The sequence below is a fragment of the Pan paniscus genome, chromosome 22 (assembly GCF_029289425.2).
Source record: "Pan paniscus chromosome 22, NHGRI_mPanPan1-v2.0_pri, whole genome shotgun sequence".
Taxonomy (NCBI): Eukaryota; Metazoa; Chordata; class Mammalia; order Primates; family Hominidae; genus Pan; species Pan paniscus.
The window spans coordinates 34834802-34860404 of NC_073271.2; the positions used below are offsets into that span (position 1 = coordinate 34834802).

Sequence of the window (25603 nt, forward strand, 5' to 3'; positions counted from 1 at the left end):
GACAACAAATTGTGTTTCCTCCAAACCAGAAGAAAGAGACACGAACCAAGTGACACCCAACTGGCAGAGATACCACAGCTTGAAATGTCACCTCTCCGCCCACCAACTCCACCCCAGCCCCTGGCCACCCACAGACTCTCTTGCAAAGCAAACACAGCATACTATGTCTTCAGCGATTCCAGAAACTTCGCCTCTTGGAACCTGCCGGAACATTTCCAAATCATGGCCAAATTATAATTTCTCTCACCCACACAGTCACCAAATGACCCATGTGATGAGGAATTAGCTATCCACTGCAGACAAGACCCAACACCAATAAAATGTCCTGGCCCCGGGCTGTTCAAAGGAAAGCCTCTGTTTTTAAACCTCGTATTAAAAATAAATACATAAATTTGACAACTGTCAGCAAGACATACGTGAACTAGAAACTCAGGTCATTGTCTTTTGCCTTTTTCTTAAAACAAGATGGGGTTTCTGTCCTCTATTGTGATTTGAGCCACAGCAGAGGGACCACAGCTTGTTTTAGGATTGCAGTCAAAGCTATCACTGGAAGAACAATTTGTATTGCTATGCCAAAGCTGGGCTGCATATTAAAATATTCCCACTTCTCCTTTTGTAACTTGGAGTTTCTCATTTCTTTTTCCAAATGTCTATCAAAAATAATCTTTTTTTAAAAGAATAGCAACTTAGCCCTTGAATCATTAATTTTATTTTTTCAATCTACTTTAAATATATATATATATTTAAATGTAGAGATTGTCTTAGTCCATTCAGGCCGCTATAATGAAGTATCATAGACTGAGTGGCTCATACACAACAGAACTTTATTTCTCACAGCCTCGGAGGCTGGAAGTCGGAGATCAGGCTGCTGGTATGGTTGGGTTCTGGTGAGGGCTCCCTTCCAGGTTGCAGATGGCTGCCAACTTCTCATTGCATCCTCGCATGGTAGAAAGAGAACTACCAAGTTCTCTGGCCTCTTCTTATTAAGATGCTAATCCCATTTATGAGGGCTCCACCCTCATGACCTCCCAAAGCTCCCAGTACCAAGTACCATCATCTTGGGATTAGAGTTTCAACATATACATTTTGAGGGGAACATAAATATTCAGTCCATTGTAGATATAATGCATTAATTCTGTTTTCATCATCCACTTTGGAAACAGATATATTCAAAGATAGATATAATGCATAAGTTTCCAATTCCCTTTTTTTTTTTCTTTTTTTGAGACGGAGTTTCGCTCTTGTTGCCCAGGCTGGAGTGCAATGGTGTGATCTACGGCTCACCGCAACCTCTGCCTCCTGGGTTCAAGCAATTCTCCTGCCTCAGCCTCCTGATCAGCTGGGATTACAGGCATGTGCCACCACACTAGGCTAATTTTTTATGTATTTTTAGTACAGACGGGGTTTCTCCATTTTGGTCAGGGTGGTCTCAAACTCCCAACCTCAGGTGATCTACCTGCCTTGGCCTCCCAAAGTGCTGGGATTACAGGCGTGAGCCACCGCGCCTGGCTCCAATTCTTTTTTAATTGGTTAGGATCAACTACATAAAGGGCAGCAAACTTCTGTAACTAAATGCAGGGTTTTACGGAGCTTGAGAGGTCTCTACAATTTGTTATCTTTTAGATATTTAGATTTTTTTTCCTTTTAATCTTTATACTCTTATTTCGAACTTTCATTTAATTTTTTAGTTGAAATGAAAGTTAGACTTAACTGCAAACACTTGAAGATGAGCTCAGTTTCCTGCTCACATATTGTCTTCAGAACCCCATTCCCCACCGGCATCTGATGCCCAGCCAATTCTTGGTACACATTTGTCATCTGTTTAGCAAAGAAGAAAGCCTCACAGATGTGAAGTGACTTACCTAGGCTGCATCATAAGACTGACAGAGGCAGGGCCAGAACCTTCTTCTGAATCAAATCCCGTCCCAACCTCCCTACCCAGAGAGAAAGCCTAGCTAAATTGCTAAATTACCTGCAGGCCAGGCCCTATTCCAGCTGCATGCAATTCTTTTTTTTTTTTTTTTTTTTTTTTTTTTTTTGCCTTGCAATGCACTGGGGGCCATGTTAAGAACATCCTTAGTTCGGTACAACTTTAGACTGGTGGGTTGTTGTCTAGAAAATATTTTTTCTACTAGAAAATTATTTGTTCAAGCTTTGGAAGAACTTGCAAAAAAAATTTTTAACTTTGTTTAAAAATCACAGTTAATGCTTCAAAACCCAACCCATGTCCTAATTCCAGTCCTCTCCTCTCTAGAGGAGAGCATAGGGCTTTTCCTTTCCACCCTGCTGCCCAACCAGTAGCCAGGACCCTTCCCTGGAGAGGTCACCTGCCCACCATCCTGTCCCCTTCAACCCCCAAGTGCAAAGTCACCAGGTGCCAGCTCCCTATACCCCTCACCCCTCACCTGCACTCTCTCCTGACGGTGGCTCCTTGCACCCCTCACTTGTGCACATGGGCAGGAAAAGGGAGCCAGTTCCTTGGGCATAGGGCTGCCCCCTAGGCAGAAAGATAAAGATCCACGCCCTATTCACCCCACCTCTGCCCAGTCCAAGGGAAGCCATCATCAACCTTCCACCATCTCCTTGGCAAACTCCAATTTTTTAACCCACACACCCAATATCTATTAAAATATTGATTTGTTTTGTAAATAATATACAAGTGTTCAAATAATTTTTATGTGTCCTATAAAAATAAAAGTACTGAAATTTAAGATAAAAATAGGTATGAAGAGAAATCCTAATATTTTCTTTCAGCACCCCCAGGAGACTGCTTACAGAGGTATTTGCTCGCACACATACACACACTCCTTGAGGTGTGCACACTCTTCTCAGAACCTTTCCATCCAGTCTGTTCTGGAGCCTGGGTCTGTAGCATCAGTGCTCTGTGTCGACCACTGGAGAGCGGGGAGGGGTGGGCACCCATCAAACAAGCACTTGAGGCACACTTCACCCATCCTGGCCACCATGGACAGAATGCTAGAGGAAAAAAAATTTCTCATGTTTTTTGCCTGTATCTGCTTTTGTATTTTTACATTACCAAAGCCCATCCTACTCAGCCTTTAGAATTCTAAAGAATACAATTTATGTAATGTATAGCTGAGGGTATAGGATGGCGCTCAGTTCAGTATCTTTGTTTTTCCTTTTTCCTTTCTTAAAAACAGGGCTTTGCTGTGTCACCGAGGCTGGAGGGCAGTGGCGTGATCATGGTTCACTGCAACCTCGAATTTCTGGGCTCTAGCCATCCTCCCTCCTCAGCCTCCTGAGTAGCTGGAACTACAGGTGCATGCCATCAGACTCAGTTATTTTTAAAATTATATTTGTAGAGACAGGGTCTTGCTCAGGGTGATCTCAAACTCCTGGGCTCAAGCCATCCTCCTACCTCAGTCTCCTAAAGTGCTGGAATTACAGGAGTGAGCCACCATGCCCAGCCTCAGTATATTTTTTTGTTTTGTTTTGTTTTGAGACGCAGTCTCGCTCTGTCGCCCAGGCTGGAATGCAGTGGCACAATCTCGGCTCACTGCAACCTCCACCTCCCGGGTTCAAGCGATTATCCTGCGTCAGCCTCGCGAGTAGCTGGGATTACAGGCGCACGCCACCAAACCCGGCTAATTTTTGTATTTTTAGTAGAGACGGGGTTTCACCATGTTGGCCAGGCTGGTCTCGAACTCCTGACCTCGTGATCCGCCCGCCTTGGCCTCCCAAAGTGCTGGGATTACAGGTGTGAGCCACTGTGCCGGGCCAGCCTCAGTATTTTTAAACCCAAATTATTGCCAGAGAAATTGGTATATTTATTCAGATGAAAAATACTTGCATTAGTAAGCGAAAATATCTGTCATCGTCACTTTACAGAAAATGGAAAAGGATGAGGATTGCACAAAAACTAGAAATTCCATCCCGGGTGTTTTTCCTCCTCAGCAACGGGCACAGGTCGTTCCAGTTTTGGCCAGGCGGTGGCGCTCGAGGCAAATGGTGCCATGAAACGGTCCCTGGATGCACTGACCCTGAAGATGCTCTCAAAGCACGAGTCCGTTCATCAGAGAGTGAACTTGACACCCATCAGAAACATTCCCGGAGTGCGTTGGTGTGAAGGTGCGAGGAGAGTCGGGGAAGCATCCCGAAGCCCTGCTAGGCGAATGGGTACTGCTGAGATTACAGGGTCAGCACAAAGCAGAATACAGGACCCGAAAATAACAGCTGCACCGGAAGAATACTTGACCACTGTTTAAGAAGGAATTTGACGAAGAGCAGTCACCGAGTGCAGCCCTGGGCCGGCTAAAGGAAAAGAAAAAAAATCACTCAACTGCCGCTCGGCGGCGGGAATGCCAGGCGGGTCAGAGAAGGGAACACAGGGTGCTTTGCAGCCGCGGTGCAGGCGCAGGGCAACCCCCTGCCCAGCACTGAAGTCTAGAGCAGGCTCTGCGGGTAAATAGGAGAAAATCCTAGTGAGCCTTATTGTGATTCAACATTTAGAATTTTCCCCCAGTTCTGACCTTGAGATTTAATAAAAGGCGTTTTCAAGTTACACTGGTTCTCTTTTCACATGGAAATGAATTTGGGGTGATTGTTTTCACTGGTGTCTTATTACTTTACGAAATTATGAGCACCCCTTTGCAAGGAAAAATACCTTCTGTCCTTTGGATTGCTGTTTAAATACGGGTAATTATCATTCCTATTTAAATAAACTTGAAAAAACAAAAGGAGGCCACGTAGGCAAAAGTTCGTTTTGAGGAAGGAAGTTCTCCCAAAAGCTAGGGTAAGTAGATTTTGCTTCAATCTGCATATTTTTCAAGGAAAGACTTTTAAAACGAAATGTTTCTAAAACCTGAAATTTTAAAGGCAAATACATAGTCTTTTTAATAAAGCAAAGCATATTCTGCATTCCCACCTTTTACGAGAATAAAATAAAATATCTAGAGACAAATACATTTGGATTTGTGAAAGGAAAATAAATATTGGGACCACAAAATCACTAAGCTAAAGAGAAAAGTCAAGCTGGAAACTGCTTAGGTCAAACCTGCCTCCCATCCCTCTGCTTGCTAAGATGAATGCATATCTGCTTGCCTCATTTTAAAAAGTTAATCAGAAACTCAAAAGAAGGCAATCATTTGTCCCCCTTTTTTTTTTAGACGGAGTTTCACTCTTGTTGCCCAGGCTGGGGTGCAGGGGCGCTATCTCGGCTCACTGCAACCTCCACCTTCCACTTTCAAGCCATTCTCCTGCCTCAGCCTCCTGAGTAGCTGGGATTACAGGTGCACACCACCACGCCTGGCTAATTTTTGTATTTTTAGTAGAGATGGGATTTCACCATTTTGGCCAGGCTGGTCTCGAACTCCTGACCTCGTGATCCTCCTGCCTCAGCCTCCCAAAGTGCTGGGATTACAGGCATTAGCCACCACACCTGCTCATTTGTCTCTTAACTACCTATGACTTGGAAGCCCTGTCTCTGCTTCAAGTTGTCCTGCCTTTCCAGACCGAACCAAGATACATTTTACATATGTTGATCAATGTCTCATGTCTCCCTAAAATGTATAAACCCAAGCTATTGCCCCGACCACCTTGAACACATGTCGTCAGGACTTCCTGAGGCTGTATCACTGGTGCAAATCCTTATCTATCGCAAAATAAACTTCCTAAATTGGCTGAGACTTATCTCAGATAGTTGGGGTTCATAGGTTCATTTTCAATTTCTAGAGAACCTCTAATGGAGTCATAATTATAAAAGTCTCATTCCATTTCTTGGAAATTTGGGGAGAGACAGAGAGAGAAGATTATGATTTACAATGGGGCAATAAGGAAGAATAATGAAAAAAAAAAGAAAAGAAAAGATCAGCATCCCCTTCAGGAATAACTATGTTTTATGAGGCTGAGCCATGAAGCAACTAAAAGAATCATATCCCACACCTCTCCCAGTAATGCCCAAGTTCAAGACAAGCTTTGCAGTAAGAGCACCTGAGTCTGTCATTTCATGTCCTACTTTTCTGTTTCATTTTGTACCAGTCCCTGGAAAATTCTCTGTGACTTCCTTTTCCAGCACATAAGGGCTCATGTCTCTGAGAGAAGCCAAGTCCTATCCTCTCCAGATAGAATGAAAAACTAGGACTCCTCCCTACCACCCATTCAGCCCATGTGCACAGGAATTCTCTTCCTTCACTCAACTTTCCCACAACCCCCAGAGCATATGTGGATGTTGGGTTGTTATCTATTAATTGTGTGATTTGGAAAAGGGCAGCAAAATGGAAAGCATATTCCTCAAATGTGTCCTGGGGAGCTGCTTGAAAAACACCTACACAGAAAGTACAATTGACGCTCTATTTTTTCCAGCTGCACCCCTTCTTCACAACAGATGTACACTTCGGTGAAATACTGCTGGTCTGTAAAAAGGAAAGGTTTATTTCTAAAACAGTGTAGTCATTCTCTCCAAAGTTATACCATAACCCAATTTAAAATAGGGTGGGAAGCAACCCACTGAAATTTTGAACCAGCTCTAAATTAGAGTCCAGAAAAACAAATGCCTAAATAGTTAATTACGGAAAGTCCATCCAGGCTTTGGATATCATGTACAGATCTTTCTATTTTCTTCCAAATAAAGAATAATGAAAAGAAATCAGCGGTAGAGCATTTCTGATTAAATACCCAGAATAAATACTCTATGTAAAAAAGACAGTGTAGATTCAGTGGTAGAGAATACAGTTTCTGGAAGTAGATTTCGTAGGTCCAAATCCCAACACTTCAATTTACTAGAGTGGTGACCTTGGGCAAGTCATTCAACCTTTCGGTGACTCAATTTCCTAACCTCCAAAGTAGAGATAAGAAAATTGCCTCTTGAGATAGCTGTGTGGTATGGGTTGATACTTGTGAAGTATTTAGGATAGGTTCTATGCTAGGAAAATATAAACTGCTCAGCGTATTTTACCATATTATTGTTCCTTTTAACTGATCACTTTTTCTCAACACACAGATAAAATACTTTACTTTCATCATGTTTCAACAGCCACGTCTAAAATACCATGTTCTGTAGGGTTTTCAAAACTGTATGTCACTTCACTAGCAAGAAGGGTAAAATGGCTATATGATTTGGAGACGTTCCATACAATAAGCATAAAACTGTTAATATTTTGAATACGTTTTGATGTTCTTGGAAACAATCTAAATATCCTACAACAGGGAAATAGGAAACGGTTAAGAAAGTTATGGAAGACGGCCATATGTTATGGGCACACTGGCTCAAATCTATAATCCTAGCACTTTGAGAGGCCCAGGTGGGTGGATTACTTGAGGTTGGAAGTTCTAGACCAGCCTGGCCAATATGGTGAAACCCCGTCTCTACTAAAAATACAAAAATTAGCCAGGTGTGGTGGCACACACCTGTAATCCCAGCTACTTGGGAGACTGAGGCAGGAGAATTGCTTCAGCCTGGGAGGCAGAGGTTGCGGTGAGCCAAGATCTCACTACTGCACTCCAGACCAGGCAACAGAGCAAGACTACATCTCAAAAAAAAAAAAAAAGAAAGAAAAAGAAAAAATAAAAAAAAAAGAAAAGAAGTTGCAGAAGGGGCAGAGGATTTAAATAATACAAATAAATGCTTGTGGTGTGTCAAGTGAAGCAAAAAGTGTAAATATTTTACAAGTGGTAAACTCTCATATTATAAAATGGATAGGGATCGACTGAAAATAATATGCTAAAATGCTACTAGTGGCTTCTGCAAGTGGTGGAAAGTGGGTACTTTTTGATTTCTCAGTTCTACTTTTACTGACTTGCCAAATTTTTCACAAGATTGACTGAGCACTTACTCTGGGCAAAGCACAGCTCTAAGTGTTTCACATGTGTTAGTCCATTTGTGCTGCTATAACAAAACACCACAGACTGAATAATGTATAAAGAACAGAAATTTACTTCTCATGGTTCTGAAGGCTGGAACTTCCAAGACGGAGGTGCTGGCGGGTTTGGTGTCCAGTAAGGGCTCCTCTCTTGGCTTCCAAGATGGTGCCTTGTTGCTTTCTCTGGAGGGGTCTTCTATGGCAGAAGGGATGGAAAGGCCAAAAGGGCCTAAACTAGTTCCCACCAGGCCTTTTATAAGGCACTAATCTATTCTAATCCACTGGGATTTAATCACATCCCCAAAGGCCTCATCTCTCAATGCCATTGATATGGTTTCGCTGTGTCCCCACCCAAATCTCACCTTAAATTTTAATAATTCCCGTGTGTCAAGGGCAGGTGGAGATAATTGAATCACGGAGGCAATTTCTCTCACACTGTTCTCGTGATAGTGAATAAGTCTTATTAATTGAATCACAGGGGCAATTTCTGTCATACTGTTCCCGTGGTAGTGAATAAGTCTCATGAGATCTGACGGTTTTATAAATAGGAGTTTCCCTCCACAAGCTCTCTTGCCTGCTGCCATGTAAGACGTGCCTTTCTCCTCCTTTGCCTTCTGCCATGATTATGAGGCCTCCCCAGCCATGTGAAACTGTGAGTCCATTAAACCACTTTGTCTTTATAAATTACCCAGTCTTGGGTATGTCTTTATTAGCAGTGTGAGAACAGACTAACACAGCCATCAAAGTGGGATTAAGCTGCTACATGGATTTTAGAGGAGACACATTTAAACCATAGCAACATATATTAATTTATTTCTCTCTCGCAGAGGCCATTTTACTTAGGTGGCTTATTGTTGCCATTTTACAGATGGAAAAAAGAAGAGAGAGTGAGAACAAGTAACCTGCCCACGGCTCTATCCTTGGTAAGTGAGGTAGCCAAGATTCTGAAGCAGGCTTCTGACTCCAGAGTGCTCCTAACCACCAGTCTACACCGCCTTTTTACATACACATCACTTTGAAATAAGAAAAAAGTTCATTTTAAAGAACTTAATTTTGCCAGACAAATAATTTGACAAAATATGATATTTACTTTAGAATACATTATTCATACATATTATGGATTTAGTCTTCATGCAGCCCAATATAGTATCTGAAAAATATTAGACTGCTATGGCTTGTTTTGATTTTTCTGAAATACTATTTCTTTCGAATTTCTTTGGTGAAAGTAACTTCTAAAAATACAAATCCAGATTTACCCTCTAAACAAACATAAAAGACATAAATCTTATTATATTAAAAGAAATGTACTTCTAAAGCATACTTGGGTGAGGATATATTGAAATATGTCTCTGCAATTCATATCTGGAAATGGCCCTGTGGAGAAGAGAATTACAGGATGAGTAGGTAATGAGGACCGACTTCTACTTATTTAAGAATCATAAGGCTTCATTAAATTCCAAGGTTTACTTCATTTTCTATCTTCTTTAAACATCAAGTTTAAGAATTTGAACCAAAAAGTAGAAGAAAATAATTATTTATTTAAAAATATATTTAATCTAACATCATAAGTGAAGCATAGCAAAGTCTTAAAAAAAATAATTGCGGCAAATTGGTCTGAGAGTCCACCATTATGACAGATTACAATGACCAAGGGCATTCGCCTCTGTCACTTGATATTCTAATGTCTTCATTCAGCAAATATTTACTGGACATCTTCCACTGTGCCAGCCACGGATCTAAGATTTAAAAGCATTTGGCAAATTCTTTTTGAATTGCCTACTCAGTCCAGGAGTTTGAGGTTAAATAAAGAGTCTACAGATGTTTAGACCTAAGGAAACCAGACATCAGGGATATGTTGAACCTTCCAGTGTCAACCCTGGACAAAGCTTTCTTTTGAAAAGGTAAATGGGAAGCATAAAGAATTCTCCTTGAAAAATCTTGGTAGACGATGGCACAAAGTAGGTGAGGGTTTGGATGGTGATGGGGGAGAAGCCTAGCAACTGAGTTTATGAAAGACTCTGGGAAAGCCTTACCCATTCAATGTGCCAGAAATAAACCTAAAATAAGTGGCACCATTCAAGCAATGACATTTTGAGAATTAAAACATAGCCAAGTCTGAAAGCAGGACACACCCTCACTAACTCAGGAGAACCTTGACATGAAACAATGCCCCCCTGCCTTTTCTCTTGCTTCTCTTTGCCTGTTTGTTTAATCAAATTACGCTGCAGCCATCCTACAACTGCATAGTGATTTCTGAAAGGACTCCACTGGAGTTCATTCCATTTGCATCAGTCAAAGAAGCTGTCTTTCCCTTCAAATTGCCTTCCCTATAGCCTTCAAAATTGGAACAAGGGATGGCTTTTGTCTTCCAGCCTTACCAGGAAGATGAAAGTGAAACAGTTCCCTTCTCTCTGCAGCCAGTCTGCACCTGATGATCTGCCCAGGAAACTGTAGGTATATTGTAAACTATTACTGCTCTGTAGATAAAAAATGGTTGTGGTGAGATGCCAAGAAGTCTTTATTTATATATATATATTTATATATATAAATATATACATTTATATATATTTATATATAAATATATACATTTATATATAAATATATACATTTATATGTATATACATTTATATATAATTATATTTTTATATAATTATATTTATATATAAAATGTATTTTATATATAATATATAAATATATTTATATATATTTATATATTTTTATATATTTATATATTTATTTATATATCTATATATACATTTATATATTTATTTATACATATATTTTAATATATATTTATATATTTTATATATTTATATATTTTATATATTTATATATTTTATATATATTTATATATATTTTATATATTTATATGTATATTTTATATATTTATATATTATATATATTTATATATAATATGTATTAATATATATTATATATTTATATATAATATATATTTATATATTATATATATTTATATATAATATATATTTATATATTATATATATTTATATATAATATATATTTATATATTATATATATTTATATATAATATATATTTATATATTATATATATTTATATATAATATATATTTATATATTATATATATTTATATATAATATATATTTATATATTATATATATTTATATATAATATATATTTATATATTATATATATTTATATATAATATATATTTATATATTATATATATATATAATATATATTTATATATTATATATATTTATATATAATATATATTTATATATTATATATATTTATATATAATATATATTAATATATTATATATATTTATATATAATATATATTAATATATATTATATATTTATATATATTTATATATTTATTTTTATATATATTTATATATATTTATATATTTTTATATATATTTATATATTTTATATATATTTATGTATTTTTAATATATATTTATATTTTTTACATATATTTATATATATTTATAAATATAAAGTCTTTATATATCTGGTTTCCTCTCAATCTCTCTCTTTCTTTCCTTCTTTCTTTCTTTTCTTCTTTCCCATTTTCCTTCCTTCTCTCCTTCCTTGCTCCAGATTTAACATTAAAACTCACATGATGCCACAAGTTTGAGCACAACATGTCTAAGAACAAGTTCTTAGGAGATGCGCCTGGGCCCCAAGAAGCACAATGATGATGTGCTCCTGGGCCTGGAATCTCAAGGCTCAAGGAGCTCCACGGTCCTGACCCAGGTGATGAGGAGGAAAGCTCTCCACTCCATCAGGCCTCTAATTCCACACCTGGAAAAAAGAAAGACGAATTGGACCAGAGTCTCCCCAAGTCTCCTCTCGTTCTTACCTTGTAGTTCTAGAATAATGGAATGTCGGGAGCCCACGAAAACTGCCTTCCTCCAACAAATGTGCACTGGGGTAGACCCCTCCTTCTTTCCACCCTGCTGGGTCGTACTCAGAAGCATCTCTGCTCTTGGCTCTCCTTAACCATGCTATGGCCAACCACACCCTCCCTGAAGGATGGTGGTATGAGTCGCTCACCATCAACAGCTCCCACCTTCCTCTTGGGTTCTTCAGCAGCTTCTTAAAGTCCCTGGCAAGAGGAGAGAGAACCTAATACTTATCCATCCATGTAATGGGTATATAGGAATGAGATGTAATCACCTTTATACATTCATAATTTAATCCTCCCAGCAGCCCAATGAAAGCCAATCAACCATTCATGGATCCAACAAATATTTCAGAGCTTATTTCTTGTGTGGTTGGCAGTGGGGCCTGCGTCTCCAATGGGGACACAGTAGAGCTGAACTGCCATCCAGGAGGTGACTCTCAACCAGGAAACAGGAAACAAGAGAGCACACAAATACAAAGATAGCAGGAAGGGAGGTGCACTTAAATTAAGTGAAGGGGCACCTTAAAGGGAAGGGGCATTAAGTAAGAGACCTGAGGGGTTGAGGAAACCAACATTGCAGGTGAGGGTAAAGGCCAAGGACTCAGGGAGCCTGGTGATCTCAGGCTCAAAACCTTAGTGTGGCTGGAACTAAGGGGGAAAAGAAACATGATAACATCCCCAAGGTAGGCAGGGCCTCAGATGCTGGGCAGCAAATGTGGGTTTTATCCTGAGTACAAAGAGCAGTCATGTGCCAAGGAGCCCAGTGCTGCTTCCACTGCAAATATCTAGGTTCCAAGAGCCCCTCAACCCTTCTCCTCCCTGGACAAAGATCCACCCTCAAGCTACTTCTCATATCATTCGCTTGCATGTCGCTGACTCTCAAGCATGCTCCTGGTCATATCCGGGACTTGTTCTTCAAGTCTTATCTTTTATTGTAGCACAAAACCTTTTGGCCTCCGTTATGCAAATTCAAGATACCAGTCATTTGAGGAAGAAGTAGAGAAGGGAGGGGAAACAGGGTCATCTTCCCCAGCTGCCCTAACTCGTTTCTGCAAAAGACTAATGTGTTTCCAAACTCTCCAAGCACAAGAGCTCCCAAGCAATTACTTTAGGGAAGCCAATGATAAACTTCCATTGAATTGCTGGGTTTATGAAACGATAGTGTTTCCACAAGTGTAGACTGCAGAAGTTTTGAGAGGTATCAAAACTTATTACATAAAGGTTTGGCAATATGGAGTTTATAGAAATTAAGTAGGTCTCTTGACTATAGGACTTCTCAGACCCTTAATCTGCAACTGCAGGGCAGGAGTCTCTGGATCATCATGGCAGCTATGTTGGTCCCATGCCCCTGGACTCTGCTGGTCTGCTTTCTCGTCTCTATCTAGAGTACTATATAAGTACTAGGAAGGCAGAGATTGTATCTTAAATATTGCATGTCTTGAATGGTGTCTCAAGCATAGTGAGATCTCAATTATTAACAAATACTTATTAATAAATAAATGAAGGAGTCACCAGCAGGTGATTTTTTCCAAACTTCTCATATTTTTTTCATGGAACACATCTTTGGACTCTTGTTCTAAAGAACAGACCCCTTAGGAATGCTTCTAAGGAATGCTGCTTCAGGAAAAAATGACAACAAAACTATGATGTGTACAGGTTCTTTACCTAATATGGAAGAACCTAGAATTCATTATTATATTTGGTACTTTTTTCTTGTAGGGAACTTGTGTCCTCTAAAATTTATTTAAACTAAAAATGTCATCGCCATCATCAGTCAAGACAGCCATCTTGCTTTGTTTCTCTGTCTCTGTCTCTCTCTCTCTCATTCTCTCTCTCTGTCTCTCTCTCTCTCATTCTCTCTCTCTGTCTCTCTCTCTCTCATTCTCTCTCTCTCATTCTCTCTCTCTCATTCTCTCTCTCATTCTCTCTCATTCTCTCTCTCTCATTCTCTCTGTCTCTCTCTCTCTCTGTCTCTCTCTCATTCTGTCTCTCTGTCTCTCTCTCATTCTCTGTCTCTCATTCTCTCTCTCTCTGTCTCTGTCTCTCTCTGTCTCTCTCTCTGTCTCTCTGTCTCTCTCTCTGTCTCTGTCTCTCTGTCTCTCTCTCTCTGTCTCTGTCTCTCTGTCTGTCTCTGTCTCTCTCTCTCATTCTCTCATTCTCTGTCTCTTCCACACACACTCACCTACACAATGATGCATGGCCATAATCATTAAAAATTATTTTCAGATTAGAAAATTCAGAGAAGAAAACAACTATTGGGAATCCCACCAGTTAAAATGTTGGCATTTTTCTTTCTCCTGGTCTTCCTTCTTTGCTTTTTGTTCTGAAATCATGTTTTTTTTTTTCTTTTGAGATGGAGTCTCACTGTGTCTCCCAGGCTGGAGTGCAGTGGTGCGATGTCGGCTCACCGCAACCTCTGCCTCCTGGGTTCAAGTGATTCTCCTGCCTCAGCCTCCTGAGTAGCTGGGATCACAGGTGCATGCTACCACACCTGGCTAATTTTTGTGTTTTCGGTAGAGACGGGGTTTCACCATACTGGCTGGGCTGGTCTTGAACTCCTGACATCGTGATCCATCCTCCTCGTCCTCCCAAAGTGCTGAGATGACAGGCATGAGCCACCACGCCCAGCCCCAAATCATGCTTTTCATGCACACACTGGACATGCCATGGGAGGGATCTACCAGATACCTTCCTCCCTTCTCTCAGAAGCCCGGTGTGCTCTGCATGCCCGCAGCCCCATTCTTGGGCCAATCCAAAGCGGCTCCTTTTGCATGAGGAACTGACCAGAGGCACGCTGGAGCCACTGAGCCAAGCTGGCTTGAGCTTCCTGCATACCTGGGCATCTCAAAGGCTGGAAGCTGCTCTTGAGAGTGAATTTCCTATAAGCTAAAACCCTCCCACTGCAAAAAGATCCGTCTTTTTCCCACCACGGTAAAAAAAACGTAATTCCTTTTCCTTCTTTCTTATTCTGCGTATAGTATAATGTCTTTAAAAGCTGTTGCAAAAGTAACTGCTCGATATGTCACTCCAGGACGCTAATTGTTTAGTGGGAACACACATTTCCTGAATTCATTGCAGGGTTATAGGTCAGTTGATTTATTATTATTTGTGCAAAAGTAAATGGCTTTTGAAGTGAAGCTGCTTCCTGGCAACAGAGGACGATCCCAGCCCTCAGAGTGTGCGTCTGCAGCTTACGACCGGACGCATCCCGGGACAGGGCCGTGGTCCTTCACAGCACCTGACTGGGTCTGGCCCTCTCACATTGCAAACTTCGCAAAGACCTGAACAACTGAGGCAGGTAAGTGTTCGGGCATTTTTCCTACTCACTCTTTTTTTTTTTTTTTTTTTTTTTTTTGAGACGGAGTCTCGCTCTGTCGCCCAGGCTGGAGTGCAGTGGCGCGATCTCGGCTCACTGCAAGCTCTGCGTCCCGGGTTCACGCCATTCTCCTGCCTCAACCTCCCGGGTAGCTGGGACTACAGGTGCCCACCACCATGCCTGGCTAATTTTTTTTTGTATTTTCAGTAGAGACGGGGTTTCACCGTGTTAGCCAGGATGGTCTCGATCTCCTGACCTCATGATCCACCTGCCTCGGCCTCCCAAAGTGCTGGGATTACAGGTGTGAGCCACTGCACCCGGCCCCTGCTCACTCTTGACAGAGTGAACAAGCACTCCTCCCCCCTCCCCAAAACACTGAATCCCAGCATTCCCAACGTGCAAGCAAGCCTTTCACAGAAAAGCGTTACAATCTTATAATTAAATTAGGTGCTTGTGGGAAACAGCACAATTAAAACCAGAAAATAATTTAGGAAGATTAAACCCATTAAGGTAGGACTTTTCTTCTTTAGTGGAGAGGAAATACAATTAAGTGAACTAACTTATTAAAAACACCTACACAGATATCTAAACATCTCCCAAATGCACTGAAATGCTTTGCTCCCTGTGAGGCAGAAAGACTCCACTTCCTTTTCTCCCAAATCAAATTAGAAAGCCCAACTCAATGATTCCCCAGGAGAAATATTTACACCTCAAAATAGATTGAAGGAAATTTAATCTGAAGCTGCCCAGAAATTACTACAGAACTAAGTTATTTCCGTCATTTTAGGGTGGTAAGCTCATGATTTCATGATAAGAGCACCCATTCTCTCACCTAAATTTATATAAACCTTGAAGAATAAACACAGGGGTAGAGATCTACTTTTCAGGATATGGACAGAAAAGTTCTTGTGGTCTTACATAATTACAATATAAAAATGGGTATAGATATGACCTGACACATTATACAATAGATCATTTAGGTATAATGTAGACTTAATGGGCAGGGCACAGTGGCTCATGCCTGTAATCCCAGCACTTTGGGAGGCCGAGGCAGGTGGATTGATTACCTAAGGTAGGGAGGTCAAGACCAGCCTTGCCAACATGGTGAAACTCCGTCTCTACTAAAACTACAAAATTCGTCAGGCGTGGTGGTGCATACCCATAGTCCCAGCTACTCAGGAGGCTGAGGCAGGAGAATCGCTTGAATCCGGGAGGCAGAGTTTGCAGTGAGCTGAGATCGTGCCATTGCATTCCGCCTGGGTGACAGAGCAAGACTCTGTCTCATAAACAAACAAAAAAAGAACAAAAACAAACAACCAAAAAATCCTTAATGAACATGTATGTTTAACGATATATATATATAGGAACAGTTATAGCCAGATGTTCTCAGAGTTTGACGGTTGGAGAAATACAACAGTGATTAAAAGCTTCACCTTTGGAGTCAGATGAACTTGGATCTAACATGGCCATAAGCATGTTAAATCTGTCTCTAAATTTTAGCCTCCACATCTGTAAAATGGAGATTCTAGAACCACCTTTGAGGAATGTTATGGGGATTGGATAAGGCCATACCTATTGTTTGCTCAGCAGTGCCCTGGTACTTAGGAAATGCCCATAGTCACTATTTTAAATAGTAAAAATAAGCTGGGCACAGTGGCTCATACCTGTAATCCCAGTAGTTGGGAAGCTGAGGCAGGAGGATCACTTGAGCCCAGGAGTTCGAGATCAGCCTGGGCAATATAGTGAGACTTTGTCTCCACAAAAAAATTTAAAAATTAGCTGAGTATGGTGGCATGTACCTGTAGTCCCAGTTGCTCTGGAGGCTGAGGTGGGAGGATTGCTTGAGCCCAGGAGGTTGAAGCTGCAGTGAGCCGTGATTGTGCCATTGCACTCCAGCCTGGGAGACAGAGCGAGACCCTGTTTCAAAATAATAAATAAATAAATAATAAAAATAATAGTTCCCACATCCCAAGCTCCTACTATATGCCAGGCACTGTCGTAAATGTTTTATCTACATTACCTCATTTAACCCTCATGGTGATCTTGTGAGCAGATATATTTAATTCCACACACATGTTACAAAAGAGGAAATTGAGGCACAAAACATTTCGGTAATGTGCTGATATGGTATGGCTCTGTGTCCCCACCCAAATCTCATCTTGAATTGTAATCCTCTTGTGTCAAGGGAGGGGCCTGGTGGGAGGTGATTGGATCATGGGGACGGTTTCCTCCATGCTGTTCTTGTGATAGTGAGTGAGTTCTCATGAGATCTGATGGTTTTAAAAGTGGTATTTTCTCCTTCGCTCTCTCTCTCTCTCCTGCCGCCGTGTAAAACATGCCTGCTTCCCCTTTGCCTTCCACCATGATTATAAGTTTCCTGAGGCCTTCCCAGCTTTGTGGAACTGTGAGTCAATCAGACCTCTTTTCTTTCTAAATTACCCAGTCTCAGACAATCCTTTATACCAGTGTGAGACTGGACTAATACACACACCAGTGTCATACGTCCAGTACGTGGCTAGGCCTGCATAGAAACCCCTCATTCCTGAACCACATGATAAGAGCTTAGATCATTTCTTTGGTAGGTGGGAAAGGTGGTCTCCAGAGCAAGGAAGCAGCACTAGTACCCCAGTTCACGACCGCATTTCAAAAAGCAGTGTCATGTACTCCTGTCATCACTGTTAGATAATAAAGGTATGCAGTCTTTGCTTTGGTCCCATGTGCGGAAATTTCAGATGGAAGCCGAACCAGACTTAGAAACATAGGACAAGTCACCAATGCCTAGAAAGATGCTTTAGCAGTGTACATCTCCCTCAGCTCATTCTCACATTGCTATAAAGAAATACCGGAGACTGGGTAATTTATAAAGAAAAGAGGTTTCATTGGCTCACCGTTCCACAGGCTGCACAGGAAGCATGGCAGCATCTGCTCCACTCCGGAGGAGGCCTCAGGAAACTTTCAATCATGGCAGAAGGCAAAAAGGAAGCAAGCACATCGTATGTGGCAGCGACATGTGGAGGAGGGGGGTGGTGCTAAACACTTTTGAACAACCAAATCTCGTGAGAACTCACTCACTATACAGTGCCAAAGAGGGATGGTGCTAAACCATTCATGAGAACTCCACCCCCATGACCCATTCGCCTCCCACCAGGTCCCACCTTCAACACTGGGGATTACAATTCAACATGAGATTTGGGTGGGGACACAGACGCAAACCATATCAACATCATAGGATGAGAAGAAGCAGCCAGGCATTTTTTGAACTACTCTTGATAAATTCTTCACAGATAAATAAAACACTTTAATGTTTGGAATGTTTAAATCACAGTGTATGAAACGAATGTTAGTTACTCCATTTCTTTTTATTTCCCTGTACTGTACATTTATAACTGACGCTAAGACAACCTTGAATGTTTGGACAAAATGGTTTAAAGGTCACAGAACACTCACAAATTTCCCGTTAATTATTAAAACTGTTTTGCCCAGTTTCAGCTTGCACCGTCAGTTTTATGGCCCTGCTGTAAGGTGTAAATGCTATATTTGTTAAGTGTCTATACATGTGGAGTGTGTTCATTTCCTACAAGGCTGATCACAATGCTAGATGAAAGTGTGCCCCTCCCCTGCTCCTCAGACCCTGGTGGGTTCTGCTTCTCCATGCATTCTGGGCTGGCTTCCATCTCCAGAAGTGATTCTTCTCCTGTGCTCCCCTTCCTTACACTCCCTAGTAATGGCTTAGCTACACAGCCTTCCTGCCTCTCAGTCTCGTTCTTGCCTCCACTTCCTCCTGAAGCTCCTGAAACAAACCCAGGCTATTCTTTTTTTTTTTTTTTTTGAGATGGAGTCTTACTCTGTTGCCCAGGCTGGAGTGCAGTGGCGTGATCTTGACTTGCTGCAACCTCTGCCTCCCAGGTTCAAGCAATCCTCCCACCTCAGCCTCCTGAGTAACTGGAGTACAGCCACATGCCACCACGCCTGGCTAATTTTTGTATTTTTAGTAGAGATGAGGTTTCACCATGTTGGCTAGGCTGGTCTCAAATTCTTGACCTCAGATGATTCGCCCCCTTCAGCCTCCCAAAGTGCTGGGATTACAGGCGTGAGCCACGTGCCCGGCTCCATGCTGTTCTTAACACCCTTCTATTCCATGAGAATAAGAGCTAACGTGTCGAGTGCACGCTTGCTTGTAAGTCATTTTAGCCTCACCCTCACAAACTCTGACAAGCAGGGTGATACTAGTATCACTCCCATTTGGCAGAAGAAACTGAGGCACAGAGAAAGCAGGTCACTTGTTCAGGCCACCAGAAAGTGTCAAGGCAGGCTTCAGACCCAGGTGGCCTGGCTTCTGAACCTGCGGGCTGGACCGGCCCACCCGGGTGCCCTTCTGTGGTCCTTGCCTGCAGTCATTTTTGCTATTGGGCCCAGGGGCACAAGCTAGTCATGAGACTTCCAAAAAATATTTAAAATTGGGGAAAGGAAAAATACAGATACTCTCCAGAATATGAAAACTGCAAAAACAAAACCAATCCATTTAAGTAAGTTTGTACACAATATAATATTTATGGCATTTAAAAATAACTAAATTTGGTTTTTAAAAATTTCCATTCTATTATAAAAATAACATGACTTTGAAAACATTCCCTAGTGTACAGGTTAATTGGCTAGACATCATAGCCAAACACAGGACAACTTACGTTTGTTTTTTGTTTGCTTTTTTGCTTTTGTGTGAGATGGAGTTTCGCTCTTGTCACCCAGGCTGGAGTGCAGTGGCGTGATCTCGGCTCACTGCAACCTCTGCCTCCTAGGTTCAAGGGATTCTCCTGTCTCAGCCTCCTGAGTTGCTGGGATTACAGGCACACGCCACCACGCCTGGCTAATTTTTTGTATTTTTAGTAGAGACAAGGTTTCACCATATTGGTCAGGCTGGCCTTGAACTCCTGACCTCAGGTGATCCACCCGTCTCGGCCTCCCAAAGTGTTGAGATTATAGGCGTGAGGCACCACGTCCAGCCTACTTATGTTTTTAAATAAATTGATAAAATCATTTCAAATTATTTTATGCCCAAATACATATGCATGTGATGTGAAATGTGGTTGCCTTTTCAAATGTGTGGCTTGACATAGGCAGGGGTCTCAGCTTCAAGAAAAAGGAGAAACCAAGTCCTCAACATGGTCTTATCTTTCCCTGGGCCCATAGCTCCTATGTAGATGGTCCCAGACCAATTACAACCGGATCTGCATGTCCAGCTCCTGCCGGGGACCACCCCAGCTGCACCTCTCCAGACAGCAGGGACAGGCTCGGGCACCTTGTCCAAGGCAGAAAGACATCAGAGCTAAGGCTGCCTGGATTCAAACTGTCATTCTCCTGCCGAGTAAGAAGATGACCTTGGGGGCTTACTTAACCTTGCTGATCTCAGACATGCCTGCTTCAAGGGGCTGTTTGTGAAGATTGCCTACCTGAAAGGAAGAAGCTGGGGCAAAATTAATCCAAGCAGATAATTTATTTGGCCAAGCTTGAGGATTGCAACCCGAGAGCATAGATTCAAGTTGTCCTGAATCTACACTCCAAAGAGCGCAGGTAGACGTGGATTTTTAAAAACAAGAAAAGAGGCAGGGAGTTGGCTGCTACAAAGTTGTTTGCCAGGAATTCTCATTGATGTACACAAACAACATTGAAGAGCAATTGGTTATACATGGTTAAGCTATAGGTTGTGGGTTACAGCGTCCCCTGTGGCATTATTAGGTTAATCTACAGCTATCTGTGGCAAGAGCAATAGTTTAAAGAGATGAACACACAGCTCAAAGTGGGAAAGCGGAGAATGGTTGCTGTCTCATTTTAATGCCTCTGTGGGCCTGATAATTTGAAAGGGCTCACGTTCCTCACATGAAAGTTCTTTTCTTTCCTCTGGATTGAGTTCACACCTGGCACATGGAGTATGACCTGTACATTCATTCACTCAAAACAAAAAAATAGCTCCAGGCAGTGGCTCATGCGTGTCATCCCGTACTTTGGGAGGCCAAGGCAGGAGGATCTCTTCAGGCCAGGAGTCGGAGACCAGCCCGGACAATATAGTGAGATCTCATCTCTATTTTAAAAAAGTTTTTTTTTAATTAGCCAGGCGTGGTAGTGTGTGCCTGTGGTCCCAGCTACTTGGGATGCTGAGGTGGGAGGATCAATTGAGTCCAAGAATTTGAGGCTGCAGTGAGCTGAGATTGTACCACTGCACTCCAACCTGGATGACCAAGCAAGATCCTGTCACAAAAACAAACAAACAAACAAACAAACAAACAAAACTATGCAGCAGCAACTATGTGCTGGGCCCTGTTCTGGACCCTGGGATACAGCTGCAAAGGTCCTGCTCTTGTGGAGCTCACATCTTGTGAGGGAGAAGCAGGAGATGGAGATGTAACATGCTCAGGGTGATGAGTGCTGAGGAAAGAAGTGAGCTGGAGAAACGGATTGGGACCCGGGAAGGCATCAGTGACGCGGGGTATATGAGTGACATAGCTTGGATTTGTGTCCCTGCCCAAATCTCATGTGGAACTGGAAGAGGGGCCTGGTGGGAGGAGATTGGATCATGGGGGCAGATTTCCCCCGGCTGTTCTTGTGATAGTGAGTGAGTTCTCATGAGATCTGATGCTTTAAGAGTGCGTTGCGCTTCCCGGCCGGGCGTGGTGGCTCACACCTATAATCCCAGCACTTCGGGAGGCCGAGGCAGGTGGATCACGATGTCAGGAGATGGAGACCATCCTGGCCAACATGGTGAAACCCTGTCTCTACTAAAAATACAAATATAGCTGGGTGTGTTGGCGTGCACCTGTAATCCCAGCTACTCAGGAGGCTGAAGCAGAAGAATCGCTTGAACCGGGGAGGCGGAGATTGCAGTGAGCTGAGATCGCACCACTGCGCTCCAGCCTCGCAACAGAGCGAGACTCTGTCGAAAAAAAAAAAAAAAAAAAAAGAGCGCGTGTGGCGCTTCTCTCCTTGTTCCCTCTCTCTCCTGCCACCGTGTGAAGAAGGCCCTTGCTTCCCCTTCTCCTTCCGCCATGGTTGTAAGTTTCCTGACGCCTCCCAGTCATGCTTCCTGTACAGCCTGCAGAACTGCGAGTCCATAAAATCCCTTTTCTCCACAAATTACCCAGTCTCAGGTAGTTCCTTACAGCAGCGTGGGAACAGACTCAAGCGCTGAAGCAAGCAAGGCCGTTAGCAAGGAGCGGGCTGGGGAGAGCACTCCAGGCAGAGGGAACAGCCGGGGCCTGGGCCTTGAGACATACGTGAGCCAGGATATCTGAGGAACAGCAGAGAAGCCAGTGTGGCCGCAGCTAAATGAGGAACAACGTGTGAGTTCCCTGGGGCGGCCAAAACAAAACACCACGGACGGGGGCCTTCAACCACAGACACCGATTTCCTCACAGCTCTGGAGGCGAAAAGTCCAAGAAAACTGCACGGAGTATCTATGAGGCCCTGATGGAGACCTGACCTGGTCCACACCCATGGCCTGGCAAGCTAGATGGGGTGAATTTTCACTTGCCACAGCCGCAAGTCAAAGCCACCGGCTTCTCTCTTCTCCCTCCCATTGCTCCTGACAGCCAGGGTTAATATTTTGCCTCATGTAAACAGGGAGGCACCCAGCCGAGAATCTCCCCTCAGCCCACATAAGCTCTGCAGAGAGGGCTGTGTTGCTCCGGTTCCCACCTGGACATGAGCACTTTGAAGGGCAGCTTCCCTCCCGGGATCTGGCTGAGCTCAGGGTAGGCGTCAGTCTGCATGGATCGGATGGAGGAAGGCTGTGCGTGGCGGGAGATGACACTGCCCTTGGGCCGTGTGGTTTCTCTCTGTTCCGAGCCCTGTTCCTCCACCTTAGCGGAACAGCACCTCTCCATCCGGTTCTCATCTTTGAGAACGTTTCTTGGGATGAAAGCCACGATCTTGGATATCAACAACCTGCTTGCCAAGTTGTTTGCATTTTTGCCTCCTCTCCTTTCTGAAGGGAAAAGCTGTCCTTCTGTGGGGCCACTTCAGACCCCAGTGAGCAAAAGGAGTGATGTTAGGGGAAGGCAGGGAGAGCAGAAACTTGCATATTCCACACCTCCTGTGGCTGGGCACTGGGATGGGCCTTTCTCATGGCCGATGGGATGGGAGAGGAGAGAGGTCTCCATCCAGCACCAGTTACATCACACACATAAGCGACCTGGGATATTAGTGGCTAGGAATGCAGGTTCCAGATACAGACTCTGTCTCTATATCTCTCAGATATAGTCTCTGCAGGATCCTGTTCCTCCCTTACCACTCATGAAGCCACTTTTCCCCCCAGGAGCCTTGGTGGCCTCCTGTCTAAAGTGGGGATGGCACACAAATCCGTGTCCTTGTGACGGTCCCATGAGAGAAGCAGACAGACCCTGTGCACACAAGGGCCTGCAGGGAGAAGCGCTCTACATGTGGCGACACCCTTTCCTCCCAGGATGGTCTCCTCTGCATTCCTGCTGTCAGCCCAGTGTCCCACCTGATTCCCCAGGACACAGCTGACTGGAGATCAGCCCTGGACTAGCACCCACCCCCGCCAGGGGTGGGCACGCTTCCCATGGGGAGGCAAAATGGAAAACCACACCCAATACTCAACCTGCAGTGGGCCACTAATTCCCAAGGCAATTCTGCTGTTTGTATCTCTGGGAGAAATGCATTTCCTTTGTTTTCGAAAAAGCAGATGGCCAGGTGTCATTGGCAGAGGGGCTGCAGTGAGGGCAGTGAGGGAGAGCAGAGGAAATGAATGGACAGTGCAGAGGACAGGCCAGGTGGCCCACAACCAGGCAGACAGCTCACGTTGCCTTTTCTGGAAATAGGGACTGCATGACCAATCTGTGCCTGTGCCTCTCTGGCACACAATGGACAATTTCGGAAAACTTCAAAAGAAAAAGCCAAGTTGATTTTGCTAAAAATGTGAAGTTTCTCTCTCTCTCTCTCTCTCTATCTCTTTAATGCAATGCATAGTTTATCATTTTCTTGTCTTTAGGATTAATTAAAGACAGGGCTAAATTTGTTTAAACAAGCTCTAAAATATTAAAAAAGAAGAAGAAGGCAAAGTACATAGTGTTTCCAAGTCCGGGGAACATTCTGTTCCCTGGGCTTCAGTTTATAACTGAATGTGCTTTACGTTTAGAAGACAAGCTATAGCTTGTAAAATGAATGTGGAAATAATCTAAAGTATGAGGCCTCCATTATTTATTATGTAATTGGAGAAAATTCTGGCTGGGAGAAATCTTTAGCTGAAAGCCAGGATGATCCCTACTCAATCGTTCTTAAACAAAATTAACATGTATCTATTTCTTTGATAATATTTCACTGGCAGGCAGTTCCTCTTCTAGGCTGCTATGAGCAAATTGCCAAGTTGGGTGTCACCCGTATAATCATTATCATGGGAAACCGTCAGAGTTCCTTGGGCAAGGGAATCAAACATTTCAAGTGTTGACATTTTGTTAAGTAGGTTTTTTATAAAGTCTTACATTTAGAACTTTTGTTCTAAATTTAGAACTTTTGTTCTAAATTTAGAACTTTTGTTCTAAATTTAGAACTTTTCAGAACATGTTGTCTCCAAAATCAGTAATCATTCAACGACGTCCAAGACCATGTTTTTGAGATCCTTCTATACTCTAAAAGCATTTTGATAATATTATTCCATAAACTGCCCCTTTTTTATTAAATGCATATCACAGTCTTTTCAAACTATGAATATGGTCCTGGTTCATTCAAGAGAAAGAAGCTCTGCCCAGTGCAGTGGCTCACGCTATAATCCAATCACTTTCAGAGGCAGGAGGATCACTTGAGGCCAAGAATCGGAGACCAGCCTAGGGGGCAACAAAGTAAGACCCTATCTCTACAAAAATATTCAAAAGTTAGCCAGGGGTGGTGGCACATACCTGTGGTCCTGCCTACTCAGGAGGCTGAGGCGGGAGGATCCCTTGATCCCAGGAGTTCAAGGCTGCAGTGAGCTATGATCACAGGACTGCACTCCATCCTGGGTGACAGAGCGAGATGCTGTCTCTTAAAAACAAAAAAAAGTCATTGGTGATGACTTTCTTTATTGCCTTTCATTAACAAAGTAATTTCCCCATAGATGCCTCCCTCCCGCCATCTAGGACTTGTGGAGGTCGAAAATCTCAGGAATGAATGTTGACTTTTATAAAATGTTCTTCCTGCACCACTTGTGCCTTGAGAAGCTCTGTGGAGTGCAGGGTCATTCTCAACTTTCTTGAGGAGGGGATGTCTCCACCCCCAACTCCACTGTAGGCACCCTCTTCCCTTAAGCTGCTTTAATTTTTTTTCACTTAATATTCACTCAACTATATTCTTAACAAGAAAATAAATTCCAAGGGGACAGGGACTTTTCTGCCTTACTCACTTCTGTATCCAAGCTTTTAGAAAAGCACCTGGCACATGGTAGGTGCTCAATAAATATTTGTGGTGATACTTATTAAGAAATGGAGTGACAAAAGGCACTGTGAATTCATTAACATTAAAAATATTTTGTCTTATTGCATGCATTTAATGCATACATATAAAAATGGTGGCATGTAAGTGTATGCGTTA

General features: G+C 42.5%; 1 long non-coding RNA gene across 2 annotated transcripts in view; it reads right to left on the reverse strand.

Annotated features, from left to right (window-relative positions):
* Nucleotides 1-8882: 8882 nt before the first annotated feature.
* LOC130541112 (uncharacterized) overlaps nucleotides 8883-25603 on the reverse strand; it is a 33807-nt gene continuing 17086 nt past the window's right edge. Inside the window, exons 2-7 of one of the 2 annotated variants that reach the window (XR_008955144.2) lie at nucleotides 17917-17980; nucleotides 16828-16945; nucleotides 11862-11913; nucleotides 11425-11609; nucleotides 10196-10294; nucleotides 8883-9191 (exon numbers count right to left, since the gene is read on the reverse strand). This is a non-coding gene — a long non-coding RNA (uncharacterized LOC130541112). The remainder of the gene's footprint in view (nucleotides 9192-10195; nucleotides 10295-11424; nucleotides 11610-11861; nucleotides 11914-16827; nucleotides 16946-17916; nucleotides 17981-25603) is intronic. The other variant, XR_008955143.2, reaches the window with a different exon arrangement.